Raw genomic sequence first — 7571 nt, forward strand, 5'->3', positions numbered from 1 at the left:
TGGTTTGGTTTTCATAGTAACATTTTTTCGTTTATTTTTTTTTACAAATGCATAGCCAATTCTACAATAAAAACCAACACATAAATCAAAATTTCAAGCTTTGGACAAAATACAAAAAAAATTCGAGCATTCATTGCATATGTCCACTGGCGATCAAAAGTGAGTGCATTGTTTTTTTTTCTTAAATATTTGCAACTTTTTTCAAGTAATAATTTTTTTGTTATTTTTCTTTAAAAATATGGGTCATGCTTTAATCAAGACCACATAACTCAACTTTCAAACGTTATAAATAACTTAGAAAAATTCAAACCGTATGCAAACAAAATTAAAAAAAATAACGCTATATTTTGTACATTGCACTTGTTATATTATGCAAAAAACCGAAAAATCCATCGGAAAAAAATCATTAAAAATCCACGCGATTTTTTAGCCGCTTAAAACTTTCACTTGTTTCACTAAAATTACATATCCGATCTATCTGCGTACCAAACATTTTTCTCAAAATTCAGATTAAAAAGTTTAAAATTTGGACGAAAATGTTGAATTTTTCTACGTTCTGTATAAAGTTTGAAAGTTTGACTTAGTGTTTTCGATTAAAGCATGAACCATACCGCAAAATCCATCGGAAAAAAACCATTAAAAATCAACGCGATTTTTAGCCGCTTAAAACTTTCACTTGTTTCACTAAAATTACATATCCGATCTATCTGCGTACCAAACATTTTTCTAAAAATTCACATTAAAAAGTTCAAAATTTGGACGAAAAGTTGTTGAATTTTTCTACGTTCTGTATAAAGTTTTAAAGTTTGACTTATGTTGTTTCGATTAAAGCATATAAAAATAACAAAAACAAAAAAGTTTAACTTAAAAAACATTGCAAATATTAAACTAAAAACACCATGCACTCACTTTTGATTGCCAGTGTACATAAATTAATATTGTTATTCAGACATTCGATGGCCTACGAAATCACGTTCTCGAAAAATTTCTAGGACTTTTTATTATTATAACCTTACAGATATTTCATTCTTAAATATGATTTTCCATTATTTGTAGGATATATATGTAAAGGTGGACTTGTAAATTCTTCAATAGGTCTTAAATACATTTTATCAACTAAACAACCTATCTCATATGATCTTAAATGACTCAAATGTTTTTACCTCTACTTGTTGACAAAGTACAAAAGCATTTTCATTATGGTACTGTACTCCAAACCAAACTCCACGTCAAACAGTGCAGACGTGTAAATTAATGTATGTATGCATTTTGTGTTTAATTATTGTTTTGAAATTTGTATTTATGTATGTATATGTTTATGTTTTACATGATTGTCAATAGTTGCCCTGAGGACGGTTACTGAAGCGTAACCGAAATATATCGAAAAAAAACTAAAATCCTGTGTTTTAATTCAAAAAAATTTTCTAAAACCATTTGACCTCGAGCCGGCAGAATTAACAATTAAGAAATAAAGTGGTCGCCAAAACCATCATCGTTATCCGTTTTATTTATTTTCCAAATGTATGCGAAAATAAGAAAAATTAGTAAAAGTTTGATTACAGTTGTTTTGAATGCATTATATTTTTAACAGTTTTCGTGTTAATAAATGATCTTTTTTAAAATGAACTATCAAAATTGCAGGTGCTGCAAAGATTTTTAAACAACGAAAACAAGTATACATCTTTCCGTTATTTTCTAATCAGTGTTCAAAAAGCTTACAAGTGATGTAATATTTGACGACTTGAAGTTTCAATTTGAAAAAAAAATATTTGAATAAAAAGCCAGGAGTCCTGACAAGCTTCTGGATATTTAAGATTCATTATTTGAAATAGTTTAAAACAAATATCTATGCTTTGAATGAACGAATTAAACTTAAGCAAATTATTATCAAAGTACACAAAGAAACCGCTTATATTTGTATCTGACAGCCCTTCGACAATCAAAAAAGGTTGTACGGTTAACCCTGCAGAGTAGTATTGGTTAATTATGGCATAGACCTGCCGTTGGTAATCATTCAAAGTTGGGAACCGCAAAACCAAACTTTCCTGAGAATCAACTATAGTTACTTTCTTAGTTTTTTACCGCTTTCGCTTTTGAATCTGGCGCCGGAAGGTAATACAGCATTTAGAAGAATTGTAATTAAATAGTCCTGGACATCTGTAAAATAAGGAAAAAAAATAGTTTCATGATGAATTAAAATTTTATTTAATATACCTTTATTATTTAACGATTTAACTGTAGAAAGTATTTGCTTACAATATTCGTTGCTTATGTTTTTCTCATAGTAATTAATAATTTNTAAGGAAAAAAAATATTTTCATGATGAATTAAAATTTTATTTAATATACCTTTATTATTTAACGATTTAACTGTAGAAAGTATTTGCTTACAATATTCGTTGCTTATGTTTTTCTCATAGTAATTAATAATTTTTGCTTTAAAAGTTTCCCACTTAGCAAGGAATAAATGTGTTTTCTCAGGATACATGAACTGAAAATCAATTTCAATCTGTAAATTTGAAACGGAAAGTACACGGTTAATTCCAGGTATTCCATTCTTAGTTACCATAAATTGTAATAAAATGTTACCATAAAAATGGATAAGTAAAATCACTACGAAAAACAATTAAACGTTTTTTTATACCAAATCAGAAGCCTGTGCATGTGACAATTTTGACCAAGCTTGAAAAAAATCCAAAGGACTCAAATTACAATCAAATTTAAATGAAAAGTTTTCTTCCATTTGTCGAAAACTTCGGCCCAATCCGCACAGTCTCTGTTTAAGGATGTTTTATATGCTTCGGAAACCGACTCATCAACTTCTGGAGTTTGGACAATCGATCTGTTAGCATAGTTTTTATCTTTGCTCTCAGACGGCTCAGACAATCCTTCAACCTTTCGGTGCTTCGATTTTTGGTTTTCATACTTTGAATACAACTTTCCAGACGGATTGTTTTTTCCTTGCCTCGAAATGAAGTAATAGTTCTATAAAATATATGAAAATAGTCCTATTTTAAATGCAGAAAACTATGTGCATATGTATGTACAGTGGCGCTCAGCTAAATAGCACACTCTTATTTCTTACAATATTCAATTTGTTTTACGTGATACATTTTTTTCGTTGATTTTTTATAAAAACACAGTACATTCTATAACATAAACCGTAAAAGTCAAANCGTGGCGCTCAGCTAAATAGCACACTCTTATTTCTTACAATATTCAATTTGTTTTACGTGATACATTTTTTTCGTTGGTTTTTTATAAAAACACAGTACATTCTATAACATAAACCGTAAAAGTCAAAGTTTAAAACTTTGTGTACAGTTCAGGAAAATTTAACAAATTTCAAAATGATGTTACAAAAATTTTCAGCATCAACAAAATCTATTTTTACGCAACACCCTCGACAAAGAAGTCTTAAAAATAAACGGAATTTTTCAGAGTTTTCACACCTGCACAATTGAATGGGCTACAAAACTGCATACAAAAAAAGTTTCTAAAAAATCTGAAAAAATTTTAAAATTATGATGCAATTTTTCAAAATTTTTAAGTTTTTGAATTTTCAAAAAATTCTGAAAAAATCTTAAAATTATGATGCAATTTTTTTGAAATTTATTAAATTTTCCTGAACTGCACACAAAGTTTTAAACTTTGACTTACACGGTTTATGTTCAGTGTTGCCACAAAACCTTTTTATTTTTTACCAAAATCACCGGAAAAATTACCAAATTCAACAAAAAATTACCAAACTTTTTTTTGTGCAGTACTGTACAAACATATATGTATATCGAGCCCTAACCGCCAAATTACCTTAAGCGACATTTTTTTCAAATTTTTCTTTTTGGTGCAGAAAGGCATCTAGATGGAATATTTATTATCAGGGAACGGATTTTATAGAAATCGCCTTTTTTCTGCTAAAGAGATAGAGTATATTCGATTCCACGATTTAGCTTTCCCTGATTCCATATATACACATGTTGCCTTTTTTAATATATTTGCCTTTTTTGCCTTTTTTACCTTTTAAAAAGTGATTGTAGCATTTACAATTGTTTTTAAAGATTAAAAAATATACACATACATTCCTGATAATATGAACGTTTCAAACGTACCATATTTAAATTGGGCTCCATTTGTATCAACTTACGTCGAGCGCACATTTAGTACATTCAAGTCTTTTCTTCGCGAAAATCTAATGAAAATGCTGCCAGAGAACTTCAAAATGCATCTTGTGGTTCAATGTTACTACAACTATACAGATTAAAGTTTTATGATTTAGAAACTCGAAAGGATAAAATAGTTAAAGATTCAAAGTACAAATTTTTCATATAATGAAACTAGTTCATAGTTTTTCTCTTTTTACTTGTAATATAAACATTTCTAAAATAAATGTATTTTTTAATTGTTCTTTGTATTTTCTGTCTTTTTTTAGTGCCTTATTTTGCTTTTTTTGCAATACCTAGTGCCTTTTCCTGCCTTTTTCGCTATTTTGTTTTGCCTTTTTTGCAATACCTAGTGCCTTTTCCTGCCTTTTTCGCTATTTTATTTTACCTTTTCCAGCCTATTTCGTTATTTTGTTTTGCTTTTTTTATAGGTTTTTAGGTCCTAAAACTCCGTTCCCTGTTTATTATTATACGTTATTTCGGCAGTTAGGGCTCGATATGTCTGTACATATATATATCCGAAGATACCAAGCTTTTCGGGCAATCAGCGCTCCATTAACCTAAAATTTTTACGAAAGTTTGTTGAATTTTTTTAAATATTGAACAAAGTTTGAAATATGAATTTGTTTGAGCTCTGTTAAAGAAATAACAATATCTTTATAAAAAATAACCAAAATTAGATTACAAAAAAAAAAAAACAATTTGTTAAAACTGGTCAAAATATGGTGCGGCTACAATTTTTTCGACCACTGTATGTAAACAAGTGACAAGAAAATATATCAAAAATTCAACGCTTGAAGGAAAGCGGTCGACTCACACATAGACAGAGTGACGTCCCCCGCTGAATGTCGTAGCTTTTTGAACGGGAACATACTTATTTACGTAAAACTCTATTCATATGTATGGTTGCCGGGTACACCGGAAAATTGATAGTAATTGAAAAGCTGACGAACTGACAGGGAAAGGTAGGACCACCCAAAACATTCCAGGAAAGGACACGGTGGATATACTTATCAATAGCCACTTTCACTGCTTGAAAGTTAAAGAACACACCATTCTCGTAGCCAAGGAACGCTGGAACATCTTTCACCTTGCAAAACTTTCAGGATTACCTGGTATTTCTATAAAAGGAAACGCTTAAGGTCCACTTACTAATGTGGAATCAGAACCAATATTGACCTATTTCACATGTAAGACCGAATCGAAAAAGTTACCAAATTGAAAAATAAATTACCAAATTACCAAAATTTATAAATAAATAAAAAAATTACCAATTTTGGTTAAAAATTACCAAAGTGGCAACACTGTTTATGTTATGGAATCTACCATTTTTATTACAAAGTAACGACACAATTTTATCGCGTNATTTATAAATAAATAAAAAAATTACCAATTTTGGTTAAAAATTACCAAAGTGGCAACACTGTTTATGTTATGGAATCTACCATTTTTATTACAAAGTAACGACACAATTTTATCGCGTAAAACATTGTGAATGCTGTAAAAAATAAAAGTGTGCTATTTGGATGAGCGCCACTGTATATTAGCTAAATTTACCTGCATATTAACTTCACTGGGGAGTATGGAGCATACTTCGTCCACTATGCAAGGAAAGTCCTGCACTTTTAGATTAATATTCTTTGAAATAACCTCTTCCACTACAATATTAATGATATCCTCCCTTTATGCATTTGTAAGTGTTTTATTTTTGTATCAGACATAAGAAGAGCTCGGCCTCGCCCAGAATCCTTAAGCTAAGTTGTCAAATCCTGTAGTAAGAAACAAATAATATAGTGACAAATAGTTATTCACACAGAGAATTTTTTGCAATATAGACATGCAAAGTTTTTTGCTAATTTCTTTTCGATATTTTTTTAAGAAAGTTCCTACTACACTAAAAAATATAAAAATAAAATCCCTAAACATTGTAAAAAAGTCAGGATAATTCAATAAATTTGCATACTAATTTGTACCTTTCTATTCAGATTTCCTAGAAAAATTCTAAATATGGACCCTTATAGCCCGCTCAAATTTTAGTGTTACAAAAAAAGTTTAAAGTTGCTAGAAAGTCACATTTATTTTTGGCAATTTTTGTTCCGGACGGTGCCATAATTATCTTCCATACAAAAAAAGTTGTCTGTACTTTCTATGGAAGAAACTGCATAAAAAAAATTTTCAAAACTACGCGATTTTGCAGCAACTTAAAACTTCCACTTTGTTATACCAAAATTGAATAGGCTATAAAACTGCATACTTAGAATTTAAAGAAAGAATTATCGAAAAAAAATTATAATACAAATCTTTTTATATATATTGTGAAAAATTGTCAGTGCAATATTTTTGTTCGCCACTGTACACTGTGATATATTAAATTTACATATACCTTTTTTAGGATTTGCTTTGTATTTTCTGTTGCCGTTTCTAGCCAAGCACCCACATTAGATGGCACGGAAATTATATCATCGTCTATTCCAAACTAATAAGGAGTGAAATGTTTTCAGAAATAAATTAGAATTGACAATCAAAAAACATCTGCGTATGAAATACTACCTCTCGTTTTTTCCACATAAAGAGCTTCTCCGGGATTCCATCCGAAGGCCAAGAGGTGGTATGGCTTCTTTCAAGTCTTCCTTCCTCATGTACTGTAAACTTTCCAAAGTCCCATGCGCAGCTGAAATACATATATGTTTGCGTAAATAAATCTGTACATCAAGGCTCTGGACATGCCAAAGGCAGGGATTCTGCAAAAATCATGACATCTAACGTTCTTATAAAACTTTCCACAAACAAAAGTTATGTATACATACATATGTATGTTATATTAGTTACCATATTAGTTATATTTTTAACGCACTACCATGTAAATTACATTTACGATTTACCCAAATTCACTTTCGGCTATTGTCGCAACTGCGATCCATATTTTATGACTATTTTACATTAATAACTTTGCAAATTTTTACATGACAAAAACTACTTGAATTTTAGTGTGGAAAATTTTCATCTCACTTACCGTTTAAATAAGGAAGCACATCAGGCAAATTAAAATCTGTTAATAATCTTAACAGGCCGTCGTCTTGCGTTTTGTCCTCTGTTTCAAATCACTCAGTATTTCGATTTTACCAATTACAAAACAACCGACTTTACACGCGACAAAAATAATACTAAAAAATTGCTCAACGTAGTATTTTCGGACCGTATTCGCACACTGCGACGTCGCTCGGTGCCATCAGCAACGTATGTACATATGTACGTATGTACATATGCATAAAAAATCAAAGTCTACTACGGCTGTCCAGCCGGCGTATGAATATCGCTACTTGTAAAGATATACATACATACATATTTACATGCAAATAACAACACAAATGTGAGCCTTGCTGACGCTTCGCTCATTACCATCAGCAACGTA

The 7571-nt window shown here is 30.2% G+C and overlaps 1 pseudogene; it reads right to left on the reverse strand.

The window, feature by feature from the left end:
- Positions 1-876: 876 nt before the first annotated feature.
- LOC108359400 (uncharacterized) lies at positions 877-7323 on the reverse strand (annotated as a pseudogene).
- Positions 7324-7571: the final 248 nt, after the last annotated feature.

This window comes from Rhagoletis zephyria, unplaced genomic scaffold (assembly GCF_001687245.7).
Source record: "Rhagoletis zephyria isolate East Lansing unplaced genomic scaffold, Rhagoletis_zephyria_1.1 Rzeph_scaffold_00383, whole genome shotgun sequence".
NCBI lineage: Eukaryota > Metazoa > Arthropoda > Insecta > Diptera > Tephritidae > Rhagoletis > Rhagoletis zephyria.